Source organism: Lynx canadensis, chromosome A3 (genome assembly GCF_007474595.2).
Source record: "Lynx canadensis isolate LIC74 chromosome A3, mLynCan4.pri.v2, whole genome shotgun sequence".
Taxonomy (NCBI): Eukaryota; Metazoa; Chordata; class Mammalia; order Carnivora; family Felidae; genus Lynx; species Lynx canadensis.
In genome coordinates this window covers 51,096,469-51,121,896 of record NC_044305.1, presented here as the reverse complement: position 1 = coordinate 51,121,896, position 25,428 = coordinate 51,096,469, and the positions used below count along the sequence as shown (strand labels likewise).

The window sequence follows — 25,428 nt, the reverse complement described above, 5'->3', positions numbered from 1 at the left end:
TTTGAGATAACTGTAGCTTCACATGCAGTCATGAGAAACAATGCAGAGAGATCTGGTGTCCTCTTTACCTGATGGGTTTCATGTTGCAACATTATAGTGTGATCCCATCCTCACATCGGCTATTGACATTCATGAAGTCAGGACGCAGATCAGTTACAAGAGGACTTTTTAGAGACTGTAAAACTCTATCATCTGTAAGAGCGTGTTGCCATTTCAGCAGAAGAATGAATCCAGGAGCTCTTCAGGACATTGTGACGAATTTAGGGCACTACCCAGGCTGAGGGTCTCATAGGAGTGCCTGTCCCTGACCTGCAACCTACAAATGAGGGGCCCCTTCTTTCTTTAAGTTCTACCCTTCCCCTGAAAAGATGTAGGCAGAGGGAGGGCAGTGGGAGCTTGGTGGAGGGATGTCTACACCCTCTGGACTAACAGTGAACCAGAGTCCAGTCCCAGATCCAGCACTGGCCAGTCCTGCACTCACTTCTCAGGTCCTCTTCCTTGGCCATAAGATGGGGCAGCTGAACCTGGAGTTGCCCAGTATGGTGGCCATTGTCTACATGTGGCAGCTGAGTGCTTGAAATGTGGCTAGTGTGACTTTGGAATTGAATTTTTAATAGTAATTAGCTTTAATTGATTAAATGTAAAGCCACATGTGGCTAGTGGCTACACCACTGGGTAGGACAGGAGAGGGTCTTTCAGATCCCTCCCACCTCGCAAATGTTCTAATTATGATATCTAGACTTTTCCGGATGGGCTCCCTGGTCTCCCTATGAGACAGGGTGAGCCTTACCTCTGAGGAAGCTGCAGCTCAGAAAGATACAGGATTTTTCTGAGGTCCCACTGGCAAATCTGTGCTGGGGCTTGCTGAACAGGCTTCTAGGCCAAATCATCCCCCTCTTTGTGTTACACAGTGCTCAAAAGCAAACCCACTGACATTTTACTGCGATTTAAAAAATCAATTCATGCAACTGTTCATTCTTCCCCCACACTGAATATGAAACCCAAAATATGGGAAATAGACGTTCATATTCTAAGAGAAAGACAGGCACTTTTGGGAAAAAAAAAACCCTACCTGGTAACCACAACTGAAATCAGGATAAGATTTTAACAACTTAGAGACTCCTATGTAAAGAACCAGGTTTCTGTGAGCAAAATGGAATCGCAAATAGCAAACCAACTCCAAAAAGAAAAAACGTTGAAGATAAATCCACATGGAAGCTCACAAAATAAGAGATTCATGTTGCTTCTCTTAGGCTGAGTTCTTGGCTCAGTCCCTGGTGGCACCAGCCCATTGGTAGGCCTCCACCAGGAGACCTAGTCCTTCATCCTGAGACTCTGGAGAGCAGCAGATACATGTTTGGGAGAAATTATTCAAACCATGTAGCACAACAAAAACATACTTACAAGCATGTTGAAATAAGGAATAATTTATTCACTCTAATTAAATCCTATGAAGTTCAGCTTAATACTATATATATATTTTTATAACATAGGCCCTTCATCTTCAATAACACAACCTGCTTTACACTAACTTCCTAAAAACGTACTCTATATTTCATATTCCCCACTTCAGTACTGTTCCACAAATCAGAAAACGTGTGTGTTTGTGTGTATGGAGAGGTATCATGGTTAAATCTTTCTTTTTAATGATCATTAAGTGTCTCAGATACATATCTGTCCCCAGACACAGGTCTTCTGGTGAGAGAAATAAATTGCAAACACAGGAAGATCCTCAGAAGGCTTTCACCTCATAAGGATTTTCTCCTCCTGAGCTCCACGGGCTTTAGAGGGATTTGGGTATTTTCCTCTTACCTTTGGGTGTCTGTGTACTTCTTTCATTTTCCTTCCAGTGACTGCCACAGCTGACAGTCTCCTTCGCCCTTCCTTGGGTTTATGGTAATTTAATGTTTGATGTAGGAGAGGTGTGGCTCTCTGTGCATATTGGCAGGTGAAGAGAGGGAGGCCTGAGGTTTTATCACATCACAGATGAAATTCAATATTAAGGCCTTTCAAGTCTAACGGCCCACCCCCCAACCCCTCCCTGAACTCTCCCTCCCTCAGTACCCCATCACCCCAGGCCAAGATATATTTCCTGAAAACTGGAAAAACCAGGTACCAGCAACCTCAGATCAGTGCTAATTAAATTAGGTTATAAAATTCAGGCTCAGTTCCCTTATCTGTGAGTGACACCTCCCACTTTCCAACTGGGCTTTTAGCATGCACAATTAAAGCATCTGACATCACCATATCCTTGGGTCTAATGCACTTGGTGCCATTAGCACATCAAGGTGTTTTGATCAGACTAACTTTGATGTAATTCTCTCCTCTTGGTCTTTTTTTGCCCCTAATTCCATTTCATGTATTAAATTCCAAGTATTCAACAATGTATCTGAGGCAGCATTTCATTAAGCTGCTCAAATTCAGTTTTTGTTACTTCTATTATTAATATTTTTTATTGGGTCGTCTTTACGCTGAACGTGTGGACTGCAGTGAAGGATCTAGGAATGGCGTTAAGTCACTCCAAACCTTTCAGGAGTGCAGTGGTCCTGGAGGCCCACCACAGGCTGAGCCCCTTGGGACAGCATTCCTCACAGGACACAGCAAGCCCCACTGTGCGACGTCCCTCTGGGCCACCGTGCGGTCACGTAGGGCTGGAGCATGGGGCCTGCGACCTCAGCCATACATTGGGCCCCTTCCTCGAGGCAGCACTGACAGACTATGAGGAAGAAGCTGTCTTTCATCTGGACAGCAGTTATCATGGAGTTCCACGTCTCTAGTTCATCTAATAGTAAGGGAACCCATGTGGTTTCAGGAGCACCGGGCTACTGTGTTTGTTACAGTGCCACTGAGAGAATGAGCCTCAGCAGTGCTGGCTCTCAGTGGGTGGGTGCAGGGGTTCAGGCTGCCCTTCTTCCAAACTACCTGTGATGGGTCCATGCTCCAAGTCCAGGAGCCGGCCCTGGAGGGTAGCAGAGGGAGGACCAGCCTCCTTGGGAAGAGGGCCATGAGGAAGGACCAACTCCATGGACATGGTACTCACAGACAAAGTGGGTGGAAAGGCAGGGGACAGAGTGTGGGACCCCTTTCCCCAGGGTTTCCCCCACCGACACCAGTCAATCTTGTATTTTTGTGATCAAGTCCTTGGGATAATCGGTGGTGGATTCATATTTCACACAGAAAACCAGAAAAAAAATGAAGAATATCAAAGGCTAGAATTTTCTTTTACTTTAATACTTCATGTTCTACCCGAGGCTGCAGTGACTGCTGCAGAAAATATGGTGCGGGGTTTGCAGGTAAGAAACAGCAGAGGAAAGGTGAGGCCCGCTGCTCTTAGGTCTTTAAAGTTAGTGTTTACAGGTTTCTTACTTACTTTTCATCCTTTTTTATTATCAAAGAGGCTGATAACAATCCTGTGTGCAACAAGTGACTTCCTGATTTTTCCGCCCAAATGGCTATAAAACTTGAAAAGAACTGGGTGCTGTCCATGCATGGAAAAGTGTGTCTTTGTAGAAACATTTGAGGTGAATTTGATCCTTTAATTGGTTCACTTTTACTTTATGAACCACTTTCTTTCCCCCTTTCCCTCGAGCTTCAGATAATACCATCTATTGGGTAAAACTAGACAATGGATTTCTGTTTGAGGGCTTCATATTTGGATTTTTTAAAAAAGGAAAGAAAGAGCCCACCAAGATAAATTTCTCTTCGTGTAACAATATTACTGAGAGCAGTGACTTCAGAGATAAAAGGAGGAAAACCTTGGAGATTAGCAAGTCTACGATGTGTCAGAGACAGCTCTGGGTGATGAAGCACCCCCGCCCCAGCAGCCACAGCTTAGAGAAGAGTCAGCGCTCAGTCACACACATGGACAGACACCTAAGAATGAAATCATGGATCCTGGATGATGGAGACAGTGTACAGACATGTTCCTGAGCACTGACTATGATCAACCATCCTGTCTACCCAGCATGGTTCTGGGTTTAAAACAGAACCCTGCATCCCAGGGGCACCTGGGTGGCTCAGTTGATTAGGCATCCAACTCTTGATTTTGGCTCAGGTCATGATCTCATGGTCTGAGATCAAGCTCTGCATCAGATTCCATGCTGAGTATTGGAGTCTGCTTGCGATTCTCGCCCTTATTCTCTGCCCCTCCCTTGCATATGTGCATGCTGTCTCTCTCTCTCTCTCAAAAAAAGAAAAAACCCAGAATTCTACATCCCAGAAGCCCCCATCCTGGCTATCCCGGGCACTGTGCCGAGTGCTGCACACAGACCATTTCATTTGATTTTCACAGAACAACATGAGGGAGGTGCTGTTATTGATCTCACTTTACAGATGAGGAAAGTGGGGCTCAGTGAGGCTAAATAACTTATCTACAGTCATAATAACGAGTAAGTGATAGATAGGGAATGTTAACCAATGCCGCCACTGCTCCCATCTCTTGAACGCAGGTGGACTGGCGAGCACTTCACTCCACCCTGGCATTTGGGTGCACACCACCTTCAGATGGGCTGCTGGGTCAGCAGCTTTGTACAGATTAGGAGCCAGAACCTGTCGTCTCCTCAAAGTGTGGTCCGTAGACCAGCTACATCAGTATCACCTGGGAGATTGTGTGAAGTACGGAATCTCCGCTCTCATGGACCTATAAGAATTAAAATATGCATCTCAGTTAGATTCCAGGTGATTCAGATACACTGGAATACCTGAGGAGGAATGGATTCCTACACAGGTTTCCAAACTTTTTTTGACTGCACATCCCTAATAGTAAAAATGACTGAGTAAGCATCATATTATTATGACATCCTATTATACCTATTATAGTGAGATACTATGTACATTGTAAATATAGATACAGAAAGTAAAAAAAAAAACATGAGGTTAAGATGAAAGAGCGATATTTATTTGCTAATGGTGCAAAACTTCTTATGGTTGTTAACTTTGAAAACCAGGGTTTTCATGTTAGTAATGGGCAGGTTTTTCTGAGCTGCAAGGGAAGAATGAGGAGCACATAAAACCCCTGTGGCTCCTTGGGAGCTGAAGCAGAACATGCAGTAAGAGTCTTCCTGTCACCAGCCCCCTGGGCACTGCCCAGCCCCCAGGCCGGAATTTGGGGGGAGGCTTTCAGAGAGCAGCACCACCAGGGACATTCTGGCCTGACTGTTCATAGTCCCCTGGTTTTAGCTGTGGGGATTTCTTTTCTTCCTAGCTGCAGAGGAGAAGAGAGGACCCTTCTTCCACACTGCTGTGCAGAGAGAGCTTATCCCCTTTACCTCTCTGGGTCACCCTGGGCTAAAGCTTGACTTTGATTCAAAGAACCAACACTTGCAAATAAGGCAAACTGGAAGGGCAGCACGGCCCACCATGACCCAGGACTGCCCAAGATGACTTAACTCTCTAGGTGAGGGTACTTGGGTGGGGCTCTGCTACCTACTGTTTAGAGGCCCAGTCACTGCAAGGTTACATGTTAGCTTGTAGATTTTGGCCTCATAGAACAGATGACCGCAAAGATTATAATTTCATCGTTCTGTAGGGTCTCAAGCAGTTTTGTTATCCTAACATTCTTTTTTAAAAAAGTGCCTGTAAATATCCAGTTCCTCCTCAGATGCTTCTGGAAGCAGCTTTGCTACCTTGTGGGCTCTGTCACTAATGAGTAAGATAAATCTCTGACACATGCTCAGCTTATGCTGTAGAAGAGTCATGGTTTTAGCTCCTTGACAGTGAGATTGCACAAGGCCCAAAGAGAAATGTCTACCTGCTTTTATGGCTCCTCTTCATCTCAGTTACCTGGCACTCTTTAAGAAATGGTCCCACAGGAAAAGGCGCCCTCTGATTTGATGTGCCGAAGAGAATGCATGGGACCCAACTTGTTTTGACATCTGCCTTCTTTTACTTCTGTTCTTCCCTCTGCCCTGGTCCCAATCCCCAGCCCACCTTTGTTTTTTAAGATACACAATTATATTCTGTCTCCAGGACCTATTTGGAAATTACCCATTTTCCCTTTGGTCTTGTTTTCACTGCTATTGATTTGTATGACTCATGGATGTGACGGCTGAAGACAGATTGGCTTGCAGCTCCAGTGAGAAGAGAACAGTCAGCAAACTCATGAACCATACATCTGTCAAAAGTTTATGGGGCCAGGAACCCTGCTGGGCCTCCGAGGACAGGCAGGTCACATCCTGAGGATCTAGTGAGGATGCCCATAGACAATTCCTCATACAATTCCATGAGGACTATAAAGTGGGGTGAGTTCTTTATTCCATTTCTCAGATTAATTTTTGACTAAGTGAAGGAATTTTACCTTGAGTCATTTAAAGAAATTTATTAAGTGCCTAATAAATGCACAGCACCATTTCAGTGCTGATAGAAATACAAAAGAAGTGAAAGATGAGTAAGCCACTGTCCCTGGGGCCTTATCATCTAGTTGGAAAGACTGTCAGAAGCATGTAAAAAACTGAAATAACAATGCCCGGCACAGTGTGATTAAGAGCTAAAGAACAGACGAGAACAAAGTCATGACAGATCCAAAGGGGGTGAAAGAAACAACAGCCAGGGAAGCTTCAAGGGGAAGCTAGAGTTTGATGCGGGTCACAAAGATGATACAGATTTAAACACAGGGGGAGCAAAACAGGAGATCTGCTCAGGGAGGGGACAGTGGAGCGAAGGCTCGAGTTAAAGTTGAGCCTGGGCTTTTGGGCGATGCACAGAGCCCTGTGCTTCCCCATGGGATGGGTGGGGTGAACCTTGGATGGTCAGCAGATGGGTGGGGTGAACCAGATTGTGGTGAACCTTGGGTGGTCAGCTGATGGGAGCTCACCCCACAGCACCTTGCTGCCCCAACTTAGCACCAGCATGGTGAGTATCACGGGAGCTAGTCAGAGCTTCAAACTCAGTCCCCACCCCCACCCACTGAGTCTGAATCTCATTTTCACAGGACCCCAGGTGGTAAAATTAGAATCTGAGAAGTACTGGTGCAAACTTCCAGTTATAAAATAAATAAGTCATAGAGGTGAAAAGTCCCACAGGGTGAATGTAGTCAATAATATTGTAATAAGGTTGTATGGTGACAGATGGTGGCTATACTTACTGTGGTGAACACTACAGAACGTATAGAATTGTCCAGCCATATGTTGCACACCTGAAACTAATGTAACATTGTATGTCGACTATACTTCAGTTGAAAAAAAAAAAAAGAATCTAAGAAGTAATTCCTTAGGATGTGAGGAGCCAGGAGCAGGCACCACATGGACACGCCTGGACAGGCCCTTAGGAGCCAGGTCAGCGCTGGGAGGTTGAGTGAGTGTGGTCAGCCCACCCACAGCAGTGAGCCCAGGAGTCAGGACTGGTTCTAAGGGAAGAGAGTAACCCAGGAGGAGCAGGGCTTCTGCTAACAACTGAGGTTCTGTGAACCTTCCAGTTTCTCCTTATTTTGGAGACAGGAAGAGGACCCAGCAAAACAAACAGAAAAACCATGAGAGAAAGAAGAAAAACTAGAACAATGGTTACTTGCAGGTTTCATTAAAAGAAATTTTACTAGAATTTCCATAAGCCTAGAATTTCAAGTTCAGAAAACACACTTTAATTTGTTAGTGGCATCAAAAAAAGCAGGCTCGCTAAACAATAAACTCCTCTTGGGAATATTCTACAAGACCGAACAAATACAAATAATAGATTTGCTAATTTTTTTCTTTCCCTGTGGACTGAACTACTGTTCAGTTAAACACACTAACTTGTAAAAGACTTCCAGAGATCACAGTAGGGCCTGGACTTCCTGCCCACCTTCCATGTTGCTGATGGAGAGACAGGAGGGAATGATGTCTCAGCAGTGAGTGACAGTCCAGGCAGGAGTGGGATATTCCTAGGATACCCTTCACCACATCAAGCTTGATCCCTGGTATGTCACATCTGGGCCACATACTGGGCACTTAGGTCTTAGGGTGCTGTTTACATTTTCATGCTATGTCTTCCTCTCCAACTAGATTCTTTGCTCTTTGGGGGTGGGAATTATCCTTGTACTTCTGCACCTTTGTCCCAGCAACGAGAAACTTGCCACTCAAAGTGTAGTCCTCAGAATGCACTGTATTACCTGGGAGTTTGTTAGGGATACAGAATTTGAAGCCTCACTCCAGACCCACAGCATCAAAATCTGCATTTTAACCAGATCCCCAGGTGATTCGTGTACCCATCAAAGTTCAAGGTTATGACTCTAAAACAATAGTCCTCAATCCTTCCTGCACAATGGTATCACGTTGGGGTGGGTATTTTAAGACCGTGGAGCTCCTGGGCTCCACCCCAGATCAATTAAAGCTGAATTTCTTGGGTGGGTTCCAGGCACCAGCATTTTTTAGAAGCTCCCCAGGTATTCCAGCATGAAGACAGGAATCAAGAAGAGAGCTAGACACAAAGTAAGAACTGAATAAATGTTTAGTTAATTAATACATAGAATGAATGAATGATAGGGCATGAGGGCTTAGGAGAGGTTCTGAGACATCTAGTCAGCTCTCTGATTTTACAGAAGAAACAGAGGCCTACAGATTTGAAGTGATTTGCCCAAGGTCACATAGTAGCCAGAGACAAGCTAGGATTAGAAATCAGGTGTCTGGTTTAGAACACGTACACAAACTCTGACACTGCCTTTCGAAGGTGGAGCCTAATTTCCCTCCCTGTGAGTATGGGTTGGTCTTAGTGACTCACTTCCAACCAGAAGAAAAAGCAGGAGAGATTGTGTGCTGCCTCAGAGACTGGGTCATAAAAGGCACTGTAGCTTCCTGCTTGCTCTGTCTTGGATCACTCAGCTGCCATGTCATGGGAACACTCCAGCAGCCTGCGGAGAGGCTCACATGGTGAGCAACTGAGGCCTCCTGCCAGCAGCCATGCAGATGAGCTTCCTTAGAGATGGCTCCTCCACCTCCATCAAGCCCTCGGGTGGTACAGCCCCAGCTGACTGCAACCTCATGAGACTCTGAGCCAGAACCACCCAGCTGAGCCACTCCCTGACCCTGACCCTCAAAATGGTGTGAGATGGCAAAGGTCTATTGTCTTAAGTTGCTAAGTTTTGGGGTCATTTGTTTTACTTCACCTTTGAGTCCTTTGCTATTTCAGCCACACATCTGGCGAAACATCCATGTGGCATCAGGTTCTGTTCCATAGAACTTAAATAGAAATGCTGACCCCAGTTTTTTAGGAGCTTAGGGTTTAAAGCAGACAATGACAATGAAATCTAAACACAGAGGGAGGCAGGGCATGGCACAATGTGGTCATGGCACAGACACAGTCATGCTGTGGTCCCCACTCCTTTCTGGAAGCCCCTCAGGCATCTGCCGTGCCCTTCTGGCTGGCTTCCATGCGAACATCCCAGCCACTGCCCTTTCCAGCCCTGCCAGGCTGCAGGAGGGCTGGGGGCAGGGCTGGGTCAGGCTGAGGCAGCTTTGGAAAACACAGCTACAACCTTGGTTCAGAAACAGGATGTCTGCCCTGCATGCCAAGAGTTGGCAGAGGCAGTGTCTGCATAGGGTGGATGGAGTTTTCTCCTACTCTGTCTGTCTTGTAGCCATGGCTGTGATTGCACTGGAGTGGCAACTTGTCTGGCTAATTTGAAAAGCAAACAAACAACACCCAGCTGATTTGTTAATGACCAGACAATGGCCGGTGGCCCAGAAACTAGATTCTGAGACTCAGAAAGGGTGTGAGAAAAGGTGGTGGACGCAAGGCTGTGTCTGTGCCTCTTCTTCCATCCATACTCCCTGACCTCTCCTTGGCTAGCAAGATTCTTCCCTGTGCCTTCATGAGCTTTCTAAGCTAGGCATGCCCAGAACACTGCAATTTAGTATTTCCTATGAGAATGCTTCACCAAGTATTCACAATGCCACCTCCCTGCCCTGCATGAAAACAGGCCAAGGGAAATGGGATTGTTCCTCCCAGCAGTGGCCAGAGGAGTCAGGTGGTAGGGTAAGAACAGCAGCTGGTAGCCCTGTCCCCACAGCAGCTCAACCTCGAGGGATCCCCAGAGCCTTCTAGTGCCCAAGGGTGTCTTGCCCTGAACTCTGGCAGTGAGTAGAGCCCCTGACTCTGCTTTGTACTAGAATAGTCCTAGCCTGCAAGCAGTGGCTCCTAGAACCACATGCCTTTCCCCCTCCACCTGCCAAGGTACTGGCTGCCTCTGAGGAAACAAAATGAAGAATGCATTCTCCAAAGAGCCAGTTGGGGAGCCCAGGGCTGCATTCATAACATGGCTCGTTCATGATGGACTCCAAATACTGCAAACTGCTTGGCTTGCAGCCACAAGCTTGGCTTTCCATATCCTCATAAGAAAAACATCTCAGAATTCTCAAAGGCCCTTTAACACTAGGCTCTCATGGACACTCTGCTGGTCTCTGGTTTTATGAAACTAACTTAATGACTTTTCCTGGGGTTCAAGATCAGGCCCCCAGGATATTTTCAGCACAAAGTTCTTATCCATCATCAACTAAGTATGGAGCTGTAAGCCTCAGCTTTGTTCACAAAAGGCTTAACATTCTATCTCTAGGAGACATAGACCTTCTTGTATGTTCATTTTCCAAATAGGAATGATAAAAATGAAAGGTGTCATATATTGATGGTGGATTATAGGTTAGATAAAGAGGTATCCTCTTTGCAAGCATTATTTCAATCCTTAAACCATGAAAAGTAGACATTACTCCCATTTCACTGACAATGAAACAGACTCGGAGGGGAGAAGGAACTTAATGTTAAGTGGCAAAGGTGGAATTCTAGGTCTTTCCACCATGTGCGCTGCCCCACCAGGCATGCACTGAACACATGCAGCCTGCAGGATTCTGGTGGAGATCCAGAAGTTCTTGGAGGCAGAAACCCAGTCATTTTGCAGCCTCCCACATGAAGACCACCTTCACAGTTGGCCTGGAGAACCAGAGCCCATCCCTGAATCTGCTTTTCCTCAGAGTCCACCCCTCAGTGCAAGGACACTGCCTACAGAAGTTAGGCTGTCTTCAGGGGACAAGGGATGGGCCAGCACCCCAAAAGCTGTAACCTTCCCAAAGTCTGAGGTGCTGGGGTGGGGGAAGGGGGTCTGAACCCAGGGATGGGTCTTACATTAGTCTGGTACATTTATCACAACTGATGAGCCCATAATAGCACATGATAAGTAACCAACATCCACACATTAATTTTTCCCTAATGTCCTTTCTCTGTCCCAGGATGCCATTCAGGATACCACATTACAGTACATTTAATCTCCACATCACCTAGGCTCCCCCAGGCTGTGATAGTTTCTCAGACTTTCACTGTTTTGATGAACTTGACAGTTTTGAGGAGTGTTGGTCAGGTGTTCTGTAGAATGTACCTTAATTGGGGCTCATTCCATGTTTTTCTTATGGTCAGACTGGGGTTATGGGTTTTGGGGAGGAAGATCACAGCAGTAAAGTGTCCTTTTCATTACATCATGTCAGGTGTACATAGTGCCAATATAATGTGTCATGGTTGATACTGACCTGGAGCCTGACAGGCCTTTCCATTCTAAAGTTACTTTTCTCCATTTTTAGTGTCCTGTTTGGACTCTGGGTGACTGCTGACTATGAGCTCCACTCTAAGGGGGTGGGGAGTTGTTCTCTACCTCCTTGAGAGGGGAGTGTCCACACAAGCTATTTCAAATTCTTCTGTATGGAAGATTTGTCTCTTGTCTCTCCCTTCCTTCCTTCCTTCCTTCTTTCCTTCCTTCCTTCCTTCCTTCCTTCCTTCCTTCCTTCCTTCCTTCCTTCCTTCCATCATTTATTTATATGGATATTTATTTTAGGATGCATGGATATTTCTTTTACATTTTGGATTATAATCCACTACTATTTTATTCATCACTCAGGTTACTCCAGCTCTGGTGACTGGGAGCTCCTTCAGTTGATTCCTGTGTGCCTTTGACATACCCTCATTTTTTTTTTTTTTTAGCACTTTCTTACTTCCTGGCGCTAGAGGATGCACCAGGCTTGTTTTGTATTTTCCTGACCCAACCCACTAATGAACCCCCTTTCCAAGGAATTCTGGTACCATTTGAGAATGGCATTAGAAATCTGCATCTGGGTATGGGGCAAGGTGAAGAGATGTCTGCGGGTGCCCCAGGACAACGGTTACTTCCCAGCACAGGAAAGAAACAGCTCACTGTTAGGAAGGTAACTGTGCAGTTGCAGCAAGTCAGCAACAGTGCCCTGATGATGCTGGTAGCCCACCAGTGGCTGGCCCCTACATGTTTCCAGAAAGGGGAACACCCAAGTGAACTGAAATGTCCTGGACTCCTGGCCAAGAGCTCTGCCTTCACTGCCTTCGCTGCCTTCATCAGTGCTTCCACAGAGGTCTGTGGCCTCTTGCCATTGGCTCTTTGAAGATCTTGCCCTTTCTGAATATTCTCTGAGTTGAAAAATGATTCCAGATATTATGAAGGACTTGTCACATCTGACAGTTCCCTCTTCCAATACCTGCTTCCTCAACTTCAAGACTCACATTTACCTTCTCATTGAAAGAGTCTTTCTTGTTTCCATTGCTGAAAAAGCCTGCAAAACTCTAATTAATACAAGACTTCACAACTGACAGTGGCAACAGGCTTCAGAGTCTGCGAAAGGCCAGTATAGGTTTTCTGGGCCTTAGCACAGCTCCTGCTTAGAGGGAAAAACCATCATTTGTTTCTTCTTTTCTTGCTTAATCTCTCATTCATGCAAATAATCACTTTCTAACTTTTATTAAATGCAAGACATCATACACTATGATAGATTAGTGTATGTGTTTAATAGTATGTGTTTATTCTTATACGTAGACAGGATTTGTGGCATCTATGGATAAAATGAGACCCTTCAAGGAGCCTATTTCTAATAGAAGACCCCCAACCAACCTCATCCAACAGAACTGGGTGGGCTGCAGTCATTTTTCTTCTAATGGAGGGCATCTACACAGGGAAGCACAAGGGCTGGCCCTGCATGGGTTGTGCCTCTGGGTAAGGCCTGCTAGGGTGCTGCCTTCACTGGGAAATATCTTTTAGGAACCCATAACTAGTCTTTGAAGTACAAAAGGATACAGAAAGGGTATGGGAGGGGCGCCTGGGTGGCGCAGTCGGTTAAGCGTCCGACTTCAGCCAGGTCACAATCTCGCAGTCCGGGAGTTCGAGCCCCGCATCAGGCTCTGGGCTGATGGCTCAGAGCCTGGAGCCTGTTTCTGATTCTGTGTCTCCCTCTCTCTCTGCCCCTCCCCCATTCATGCTCTGTCTCTCTCTGTCCCAAAAATAAATAAACGTTGAAAAAAAAATTAAAAAAAAAAAAAAAGAAAAGAAAGGGTATGGGAGTAGTGCTTTAAGGGATAAAATATACTATCCAGGCCGAGAATGCCCGGTTGTACCTCTCTGGCTCCCAACAACCATAATCTTGTTAGGTGGCCAGGTCTCTCTTTAAGTCTAATTAAATACAAGAAACTCATTTAAAAAAAGCTCACAACAAATATTGAAATTGGCAGGTTCTGGGTATCTTTGCTAATCAGCATGTTTAAAAGATTTTTTTTAAAGACTCAGAATTTCACCATGTATTTCTAAAAAGGCCTCCAGGGGATCTTCATGTTTATGGAAAGCATAGATCCTCCTAATAGTTGCTGAGGCTGATGGCACTGAGAGAAGCATTTTTTTGTGTGTTACTTTGTTTTTACAGTGCTTTTTATAAATCATAAATTTTAACCATTAAAATATTAAAACTAACTTGTTAGCATCTGAGATGTAGTGAAGTATGGTCAGAGGAAACAGGTTTTGAAGCAAATGCCAAACTGCCCGATATGGAGAGTTTCAGTATGGATACAGTCTATCAGTAAAGCCAGAGAAAATACTTAGAAAAATCCATTCTGAAAGCAGGAGGGCATCAATGAATGTGTTAGCACAACTGCAAATTTGGTTAAATGAAACCCAACAGGAGAATAATCCACACAGAACGAAGGAAGCAGCTAATGTAAACTCAAATGAATACAATTTGAAAGTTTTCTAAAATGAAACCATTAACTCTCAAGAGTTTTCAGCAGGGGGCAGGGGGCAGGGGTGCATAAGGAGAAGATGGTCCATTTCCAGTGAGGGCTCAGGTGTCTATTCAGTAAGCAGAGAAGTGCCAGCTCCAAAGATGTTCAGTGTTGTAAAAAATGAGATTCACTTAAAACTCATAGATGCTAAACCACCCAGTGAAGCTGAGGACCTCCCTCTGCCTTTCTTCACCACGCCTTCCAAGTATCTAACACACATAAGGAATGGACCTCTTGCCATTAGTTAAGGGAGAATATGCAGCTTAGACCCCAGATGTGCAGGAAATAAAGGTATCACCGTCCCAGGTTTGCCGCCTCCATCTGGTGAAACTCGGCCCCTCTGACCAGCTCCTTTGCTGGTGCCCACACCAGGCAACTTCTGCCCCTCACTCTTCCACCCCTAGCCTGGTCTAGGCCTCATCCCGAGCTCTCATGGTTGTTGCATTTCACTCTCTTCTCTCAAAGACACACACACACACACACACACACACACACACACACACACACACGCTCCACAGGCACCCCAGAGCAGCTGAGGAGGGTGCCAGGGGCTGGGGGGCAGTGATAGTGAAGCCTCGCCCCACCTGGGAATTCAGAGGCAGGGACTGCATGATTCAGTGGAGCTGTTTATCCAAACCAGGACAAATGAAGAATGTGCAAAGGGAAGGATGGGAAAGAAGCCCCAGGAAGTGGGGGGATGTCAGATGGCAAAGCTGCTGAGACCCGGACACTGTGGCTCCACCCAGGGTTCGATGAATTATGTCAAGAACTGAAGACCCAGGGGAGGGCTTGCAGATTTCAGGCAATAGCAGTCAACAGGTGAAAAGACAGGTAAGTCTGGGAAGGCAGACCTGTGGTCCTCTTTGCCCTGCTCTCAGTTCTAGAATGACTGGCCCCTCAAACAAAACTTTTTCATCTTGATCATCTGGCATGCACCGTGTTTCCTGATGGGCTCCTGACTGGTCTCTGATGGCAGAATTTGGGGAGGCAGGGTGGCCCATGGGTCTGTGGGGCAGGGGCAGGTGGGGAAGGGACTGCAGCCCCAACACCTGTGACAAAGTGTGATAACTTGCATCCCCCCCTCTGCCCCCCAGCCTGCAGTGCACGTGCATGATAATGCACACACCTGTGCTGAGTAGTGCCAGTGCTGCAAGGCTGCATGGGTGGGTGTGGCCTGGGGCATGGGGCACTCCCTGCTTTCTGGGTTCCTCACTGGAAACTCAACTACGGCCACACCTCTTAGTTGTTATTTAACCTCTGCTCAGTTCATCGTCTCCCCTATTTGCTTCGCTGATTCCACACTGAGCTGCAATGAGAAACTCCCAGGAAGTCTCCTGAGAGTCACATCCTGAAACCACAGCAGGGGAGGGGAGAGTGAAACCTACCTTGTGAGGCTGCAAAGAGCAGAAGGAAATTCCCATTCCCAGGTTGGGCAGGCATGCCTGCATCTGGTCTCAGCAGCGATACATGCTTCTAAATGAGATTCTAACCTTGATTGCCTACCAACTTCTGGGCTCATGTATGATGATCCCTAGGTTACATTATGTGTATAGTGAGTCATCTAGTGACCGATGCTAAAAACAGGAGTTTTGGGGTGGGAGCACTCTTTTAGTCTGAGTTGAGCCAGGGAGGGTTTCTGTGATCAGGTGACTTGTTAGCAGAGACCTGAAGGGGATGAATGAAACAGAGATTCTGGGTAAGAACATTCTGGGGAGAAAGAAGAGCAGGCGCAGCATGTTGTGGCTTATGTGAGGAGCAGCAGGAAGGCCATTGTGGCCCAAGTGTGGTCAAGGTGTCACTGATAGTGGTGGCCAACCAGACACCACACCCCATGGTGCTCACAGACCCTGCCCTGTCCTCTGAGTAGCTGCTCCTTAACTGCAGGGCCCCAGGAGTATTCTGGATACCGGCCAAATTCATAGGTTGTTCCTATCACACCTCAGATGGACTTAGCCTTCATCAAACCACTGTGAATGACTGATAAGCAGAGATCTAGCTGCCACATTAAATTCAGCCCATGAGTACATGCAGAGCATTGACAAGACTTACAGGTGCCCCTTCTTGTTCTAAAAGCTCTGCCTGCCTCGATTCACTTCTTTCTGCACAATGATCCCATGAGCCGAGTACTGTTATCCTTTCTCAGGTAACTGACACACATTACCCAACAACAAATGTCCACAATCCCATCACCAGCACACGGAGGAGCCAGGACTTGGACCCACAACCACTGGACGCAAGAAGCTGTGCTCTGGCCCACACTTCCACATGGCCCCTGGCCTCAGCATCCTTCCTCAAGCCAGGTCACCTCCTATGGCTGTGCCCACCTCCCATGGTGTGTCCACTTCAGTATGACCCCAATAGGACAGGTCCAGTCCAACATCACAGAAAAAAGGCCTCTGAAGTTAAAGTGGATCTGGCTTGTCTCAGGTCTCCTACAGTTCTGACACTGCCATTGTGAGGACAGAGGCTTCCTGGTTTGCTCTTGGTCTTAAGGGCTGGAAAGAGAGATTCTGTTTTCTTCTCCAGCCCCAGCATCCTGCTGCCTCAAACAACATGTGCACAGACTCTGGGCCCAACCGGCAGGGCTATCTGCAAAGGGATCTGGGCAACTCAAAATATCTAGGATTTTAGACATCTGCCTAGGTAGAAATCATGTTCTACGTCTGAAAGTTATGATATAAAGTTACATTTCAATATAATTTGCAACAGCCCAACCCAGATCTGATCTTTGAAGGAGTCCATAGAAAAGGCACCAAGTTGAGGTTTGTGAACCTGGGCTGAAATATCACTTACCAGGAGGGAGCTCTTGGGCAAGTCACCTCACCTCTGTGACACTGTGATGATAATTTCTACTTCTTAGGATTGTTACACAGGTTAAATAAAATGCAAATGTGAAGGTAGTAAGTGTTCCATAAAGGATGGTTTATGTAAACATTAACTGAGGGCCTACTATGTGCCAGGCACGTGCTAGGTGCTAGAGACCATAGGTGGGCTCCCTATGGAGATATTCTCCTGGTCTCAGAGAGCACCATTCAGTGCAACTCTGGAGACAGCCCCTGAACACATGATTTCAGTGCAATGCAATGTGGGAAGCACTGTGTATTTCCATTTCTTATATGAATTGGTCTATTTGTGTGTGAATATGTGGCTATCTGTCCTTCTTCTTCCTTTTAATACAATGGGCTCTAAGAACAGGAGCCAGGTCTTCTATTTCCTTCAGATCTTCTTTAAAAACCCCAAGCAAAGTTTGTAGCCTGTTAAATTATGACAAATGCTGTGGCCTCTCTAATTTAAGAAGGAAAACTTCCAGGGAGGCCCTGGGGAAGTATTGTTCAGGCCACCAAGGCAAACAGGAAAGATGCTCCCCAAACCCACCATCCACTTTACACACAGGGAGCCCAAGTCCTCCTGACTAGAACCCAGCGGGGTGGGCAGAAGGATGCTCAGCCCGATGGAGACCTGCACCTCCAGAGGCCCCTGCTTTTATTTAATTGATGCAGGAGGCAAACAGCTGGTTCTTCAGTGAACAAGGGACATTGCATTTATCAGTGTCTCAATTCTGTTTATTCTGTAAACATAAGGAGGAGCTCCACATTCAACTATTCTTAGTTTTGCAATCCTCACAAAATAAATATTTGCCTTCAAAAGCAGCAACTGTGATAATCATCAGGGTAATATTCTCAAGCGCCGCTTCCCTCACACACGCCAGTTGCAGAAGTCAGAGAGCTGTGTGTGGTCTGTTTGGATAATGAATTTCATGTGGAAACCTCATGCTGGAAACCAACTGGCAGCGATGGTGGTGGAAGTTTGGTCTCTTGGTTCTCAGACTTGACTCAAAACCGAGTGTCCCGAGTCACTGGAATGTCCCTGCCTTGGTTTCTTCTGTCCATAAAATGAGGAGTAAAATTGTTTAAATGAGTGCTGTTGGGAGACCAAGACACTAGCTCACATCACAGTGGTTGCAGGAACAGGGCTGGTTCCTGCCAGAGGCCACCTGGATAGATCAAATGTCTGCTGCATGTTCACATATCTCAAGGATGGGTCTCTCTCTCCCCATCTCTGCAAGAATGAGCTAAACTCCAAAAGGGGTTCTGCTGAAATTCCCTTAAAATCTTCTAATTTAAATGATACTGAAGATTTTATTGCCCAGGAAGGAATCCATCAAGCAGAAAACCATCAAGCAGAAGTCTACCAATGCACAGTTGCCTTGTGCCATTTACAAATGCCACCCTGCCCAGCTGCCTGGCGCCTTCTTTGGCTTGCACTCTTCCCAGATGCTGGCTTTCTGCAGACTGTGGAGCATCTAAACAGCCACATCCCCAAAGTGTCCATTCTGATGGATTTTCTTCATTATGGACAGGAAGGTTTAGGAACAGCCATTTCTAGCCATTATTAAGGACTAAATCTTAAAGAAAATGAACCTTGAAAGCCCTCTGAGGTGCTTTTAAGAAAGTGCAGTGCATTTCAGTATATTTAAGGATTATGGTTTTTCTGGGCCAGAAGTAATGTTTGTTATGCAAGCGCACAAAGCCTCAATCAAAATATTAAACCATAAAACCATATTTGCCAGGTAAACAAAATCAGCCAAAGCAACAGATGTGTGCATCCCATCTGACCATCCTTTGTGGTCTCGGGCCTCTCTGTACAGTATCAGGAGCCTGGCCAGATGCCAAGCCCCTGAGTCCACCCCCACTTCCTCCCTCATGACCCATCCATTGCTCTCACTGCCCTGGGCTTCCCTGCGATAGGGTCTCTTCCTTTAGGCTGACCTTCCACCCTAATCCATCTTATTACTTGGAAAGAAATCAAACTTGCCAGGTGTTGGTGAGCCACCTGCTGCACAGGGCTGAGCATCCAGCTTTCTCCCCAGCTCCTAGGACCATGTGCAGTGGACAAGAATAGCTCTGGCATGCCAAACTGGGTATGAAATTGATCTCTCAATTAGTTCCCCAACAGCATGCCCAGAAGAGGCTTCCTAACTGAATGTCAGTGCGCTGGGCTGTGCTATCAGAGCTTCTTGGCCTGCATACCTCCAAGTGAGAAATGGGGTGAGTGGAGCTGGCTTGGGGCTCAGAGTTGGCTGTGGGAGGATCAGGTAGGGTGCAAAGAGGTAGGAAGCAATGTTGGACTCTATAAGAATGTTCAGTGTTTTCTTTCTAGTTTGAGACTTTAAAAAATGTAAGCATGCGGGCACCTGGGTGGCTCAGTTGGTTGAGCATCTGACTTCAGCTCAGGTCATGATCTCGTGGTTTGTGGGTTCGAGCCCCACATCGGGCTCTGTGCTGACAGCTCAGAGCCTGGAGCCTGCTTCAGATTCTGTGTCCCCCTCTCTCTCTGCCCCTTCCTTGCTCACACTCTGTCTCTCTCTCTCAAAAATAAATGAACATTAAAAAATTTAAAAAAAATGTAAGCATGCGTTTCAAGTTGGAATCTTCAAAAATTTTCTCAGGAGGGGCCTGTTGTTTGTTAATTGCAATGGGAACAGATGTTGGGTTGAAAGGGATCATCCTGGGGTGCCTGGGTAGCTCAGTCGGTTAGGTGTCCAACTTTGGCTCAGATCATGGTCTCATAGTCTGTGGGTTTGAACCTCTGTGCTGACAGCTCGGAGCCTGGAGCCTGCTTCAGATTCTATGTCTCCCTCTAACTCTGGCCCTCCCCTGCTTATGCCCTCTCTCTCTCAAAAATAAATAAACAAAAAAAAATTTAAGAAAGGGGTCATCCTACCACCCTGCCAAGTTTCTCCTGCCGACTGCCCCTTCTGCTTGCTCGTCAGCCAGACTGGCCCTCTCAGAAAGAGCACACCTGAAGACCTGACTCACGACAGGTGGAGGTGGGTTTCACAACATATCAACTGGCATGCTACGGGCACTGATGGTCCCAGAATGGCACAGGGCATGAATAATCATAGCTGAACCTCAGCACTGAGTTCATGTATGGTTTTCGTTGCCTTCCCATCTCCTGCCATGAAAACCCAGACTTCTTACCACAGTCTGTAGCCTGGCATGCTCTGATTCCTGGCTCTCTTCTCTCATCTCCTATTTTCCCACCTTTCCCTCTGCTGTAGCCACATTGCTTTCCTGCTGGTGATGGCATGTCTTGGGTTTGTCCCACCCCAGGGCCTCTGCTTGGTTTCCTCCCTCACTTCACTTAGGGTTTTACTCAGATAACATCTCAGGGGGCCCTTTCCCCCCAGTGCTTTCTCTCGGCTTGCCCTGATTATTTATTTCTTCATGGCATTGGATTTACCTGAAACTACATCCATGTTAATGTACTATAGCTTCCCTCTTTGCACTAGTATGTAAGCTCCATGAAACAGGGAATCTCCTGTCCTCACCCATGGTATTGTATTTAAAATCAACATGAAATCCTACCTTCATCTCTTTCTGTGCCTGACGTTTAAGAAATATGGAATTGGAAATATGGCAAAAAAGGAAATTTTAAGAGAAAAGATTTGGTACTCATCTGACAGTTGTCAAAAGTATGACACTGTCCCCCCCCCCCCCATTCTCATCTGTTGTCTAGACCTACATGTCTTTCTTCATCTCCTAAGAAAGCACCTTTTGTCAGGATTAGAGTGTTGTCGGCAGAATTATCTCCCTATTATTTTCAGGAGACTAATATCCTATTTCAGTATTTGGGTTCACCTCTTAGTAGCTTGTGTACAGCCACTTAGTGGTATCATTTAACAGTATCAATCTTAAGGAATCTAGAAATACCACAGCTAAGCTTGGCTTCCATGCACCCTGGGCCTCGTCACTACTAGTAATGACAACATGACTGTGGCTGTTACTCCTCTGCTTGCTGATTCCATTGGAACTCAGAAGCCAAGGCACCTTCCTGCCATGTGCAGAGTTTGATTTACTGGGTTGGGAAGTGACTGGGGATGATATAAGCTTGGTGGGTGGCACAGCTGTGGCTATCAACACACATGCATTTCCCTACACAAGGCTTATTACCACTCATCTGCTTTCCACAGTGATCTGACTTGTTAGAAGTGGAAAACAAAGGCCTCCTGGTTAGTTACATGGGTAACAGTGTGTACAGACCTCTGGGCATTTCTGGGGGTGGGAAGCTGGGTAGAGGAGGCAGGGTCTCCAGCTTTGCCAGCATGTGTCTGTTCCACCTTGTAGCCAAACTGTGTTTAACACTTGTGGGCACCTACCCTTTAAGAAATCACACATGTCTCTGCACCCAGAGGGTAGCTTTGTTAATTGGAATTTGTTTGCTTGTTGATTTAGGGTACTGTGATGTTGGGAAACCCCTTGCTCCCCACTGTGTGATTAGAACAACTAGTGGCCTTTCTTGGAAGGATCTCATTCATTCATTCATTCATTGGACATACAGCTAACCCTTGAACAATGTGGGGGTTGGTACACCAACCCCTGAGCAGTCAAAAATCCACATATAATTTTGACTCCCCCCAAATTTAACTACTAAAAGCCTACTGTTGACTGGAAGCTTTACTGATAAGAAACACAGTTGAATAACATATATTTTGTATGTTATATATATTATAGAGTGTATTCTTACAAAAAATAAGCTAGAGAAAATAAAATGTTATTAAGAAAATTCTGGGGCACCTGGGTGGCTCGGTCAGTTTAGCGTCCAACTTTGGCTTAGGTCATGATCTTACTGTTGGTGAGTTTGAGCCTCGCATTGGACTCTGTGCTGACAGTTCAGAGTCTGAAGCCTTCTTTAAATTCTGTGTCTCCCTATTCTCTGCCCTCCCCTGCTCATGCCTTCTCTCTCTCTCTCTCTCTCTCTCTCTCTCTCTCTCTCATAAATAAATAAATAAATAGATAAATAAATAAATAAATAAATAAATGAAAATCCTAAAGAAAACACATTTACAGTACTGTACTGTGTATATATATATATATATATATATATATATATATATAATCCACACGTAAGTGGACCCATGCAGTTCAAACCTGTACTGTTCAAGGGTCAACTGCACTTTCACTGAGTATCCACTATGCTGGAAGAATTGAAGTCACCTCAGATTGTAGGTTCCCTTATTTGCTAGCAAATGAATGGCCCACCCTAATGCTAAGTCCTTGGGCAAAGCTTTTTCCTTGGCTTTCATTGTTCAGGGTCACCACCTTGGGCACTGCTCTGTGATGACCTCAGGGCAATGGTGAAAAACTAGTCCAGTCTCATTTGTTTGTACTAACAGGCCCAAATTCACTGGGATGCCTGAACCCCAAAGCCATTTATTCCTGGATTGGAGTACCTGAGACCACTGATATTTGGCTACATTTGTACTATATACAAACAGCAGCTTTGTATTTCTTACACCAATATTTCCTCTATCTCCAAGCCTTCACAGAGATGGCTCACAGCAATGGAATGTAGATTGCTTTCTCCTTTGCCCTGTCTCTGATGATGACAGATGCCAGCAAACAGTGTGGTGTGAGGGCTGGGATCTACAAAGGGCAGAAGTTTGCTCCCGCTACCCTCAGGTTTACCAGGTGGTTGTCCCAGAACCTTCTCCACATGTCCTTACAGAGGCAAGCGTATCAGCCGCAGAGGCAGGGAACAGAGGTCTAGTCCCTGTCCTTCTAATTATAAGTTACACAGCATGATGCCCTGGGTTACTATTGGCATCACGATCATTAGAGGTTATATGGGGCTGAGCAAGTCACTTAACCTTTCTAAGGTTCCACCTCCTTATTCTGAAAATAGGGAAGACTTGTACGAAAAATGATTTGTAAAATGGTCTGGAAATGTAGGGCAGAAGTTAAACGATGGGACATCATTTTATTTTCCCTTCTTTATTCTTTCAGAAAATAATAATCAGAGATTGAATAAGAGTCCTGCCCCAGTACATGAATTCAAGGCAGACTGCATGATACACTGTGATAGGCTGTGATACGCAGCATTCTCTGAGGCAGGGTTGGGGCTTCTGTTTCCTAATTGACCTAATGTGCTAAGTGAGCTTAATGTAAGTTAATTAATGATACTATTGGAGGGTAGAATCACCTAGGCAGAGCCTCAAACAGCATCAAAGTGAAGAGCAGGCAGGTGTTCTCTGGGATAATTAAGAAAACAAGGGCCCAGAGGAAAGCTGCCTAGAGGCTTGCAGGCAAGACACTGAGGAGGCCGGGGGTTGTGAGATGGGTAGAGGGAGGGAAGGAAGGTGACGGGAGGGGCTGGCTTTTCAAATGCCATCCTGTTTACAGCTCCTGTGTTAGAATTTCAGATCTACCTGAGTCTTGGCAGCTGGGTTCCTGGGCATTTCCTTGAGAACAATTTCATTTTTTGGAAAACACAAAACTTACTCACCTGGACCTAGAAAGGAGACTCAGGTGATCTAGATTCTATCTTTGGTCTTTTGGGACCTAAGGAACTTTGATGAGAAGGTGCTTCATAGTTAAGAGTCAATTTGACTTGTACCATGTGAAATAGGGGGTAAGACCAGGGGGTAAGAGTCTTGCCTGTGGCAGGCACTGTGCTGGGTACGGGGACAGGCTGATGCTTAAGAAAGAAGGGTGAGCCCCTGACATTTCTGAGCTTTGCAAATATGTATCTTGAACAATATTAAAACCTTCTTTACTTTTAGAATCAGGTAATGCCAGAGAGTGAAAATCAAACTTTTCAGGGAAATTTTTTTTACTTTTCCTCCCAAAGACATGTGCTTCCAGGATTACCCTCCCACTGTGCTGTCACAAATTAATATTCCTACATACAGCCTGCCTCACTGAAGGATGGGGAGAAAGTGCCGTAGAAGCCCCAGCTGACCCAGCACGGAGCAGGCCCCCAGTTTTCTCCTTCAGTGGGGAAGGGTACACATGGACAAATGCTAGTCTCCCAACTTTGATGAGTAACTCTCTTTTTGGTGGACTTTGTCAAAAAGTAACTCTCACTGTTTTAAATGGCTACCCCTTTGAAATCTTACAGCATCAAGTCAGGCAAGAATATTCTCTATGTTAGCTATTTGAATTGATTCCTTTCTCCTTAGTCCATTATAACTTTTTACCTTAATACTTTGAATTAGCTGCTGTTTTGTTCTTAGAGAGTGTCTCAGACACGTAACCTCAGAGCTACAGAGCAGTGGTGAGCCCGACAGCAGAAAAGCGGGGCCAACCTCCCCTCTCTGTCCTTCACTCCAGCCATGTTGTATCCTGTGTCCCACCAACTCTCAAATGTCCCTACTGACGGGCTTCTGCTCTGTCACTCTGTCTCTACACTCTGGCACCTTACTGTTTTAACTGTCCCTCTTGGACCCCCAAATGCTGCCCTCCCAGTCAGCTGCCCCCTTTTGCTCTACCCTAACCTGTGAAGCCCCACCCCTCCCTCCCCCCCACCTCCCCAGGACAGGAGCAGTTGCTACAGGATGCTGGAGAATCACAGCTGGCTCTTGTGCAGGAACCCAAACTACTCTGATCTGTCAGAGCACTGAGAAGAGCCTCTTGGCAGGAAATGAATGCCTTAATCATCAGAAATATGTATTTTCCCCACTGCGCACCCGAAAACAGAGACATCTGAGACATCGGGTCTCATACTTGATTCAAAATCACACCTGGAAGGTCTCTTAGGGCACCGTAGGTAACTTGGAGCGGGGATGCAGGTACCGAGCCCAGCTAAATCCCAGCTGCTATGTGTTCCCCATGAGCCCGGCTCAAGGGCAAATCTCAGAAACAAACTTTTCATGCTCTCTGGAGACACCCGTGGTCTTAGCAGCCAAAATCTTAAAGCCAGCGAAACACACACAGAGTTTGGCTTACGAACCAAATGTGCAACCAAGAGCAAAATGGGGTTTCTAATGTTTTTCTGAAAACAAAGGAACAATCTCAGGTCTTAGATCTGGTAGTGCAGACGCACAGTAATTGGTAAAGCTTGTTCAAACGCAACCCAAAAATGACGTGCATTTCAAAAATGCACTCAGGCCGTTTCTCAGCCGATGACACCTCAGTCTCAAACAGCCGAAGAGTTTAGAAAACCCAGAGAGAAGAACCAAGGCTTACCTGGACCCTGCTGGCGGGTCAGTTTCTAATCCAAGCAGAAGATGGTCTGTGGAGAAAGGCAGGCACGGTCCCGCCTGAGGCCACCAGGTTTCACAGGTGGCCGTCTGGCAGTGTTCTGAGAGGCAGGTGGCCAGCGACGCTGGAGGCCGGCAGAGCTGCCTGGGGCAACACACCTCTGTGCTGCCAGCCCCACTTTCCTTCTATTGCAAAGGACTGCCCGGGAACTCCTTGACTGCTCGTCCTGTCTGCGAGTGTGGGAACTTAGTCCTTGTGGAGGGGCTTTCCCTCACTGCAGACTCACCTGCACCATCTAGAGGCCTCTCCCAGCACTGAGATGCTGGTGCCTCACTCTGCAGGTTAGCCCCCTCTGCAGCCTGACTGGACACACACACCTGGCTCTTGACTTCCTGTCCTGAAAGACAGAAGTTGGAATTTGTAA

The 25,428-nt window shown here is 46.2% G+C and overlaps 1 protein-coding gene across 2 annotated transcripts in view; it reads right to left on the bottom strand.

Annotated features, from left to right (window-relative positions):
• The window catches only part of EDAR (ectodysplasin A receptor), an 89,398-nt gene extending 64,185 nt beyond the window's left edge, over positions 1-25,213 (bottom strand). For both annotated transcript variants that reach the window (XM_030310261.1, XM_030310264.1), the window contains exon 1: positions 24,990-25,213. The gene's annotated coding sequence lies outside the window, so the exon portion shown is untranslated. The remainder of the gene's footprint in view (positions 1-24,989) is intronic.
• Between the last annotated feature and the right edge of the window lie 215 nt (positions 25,214-25,428).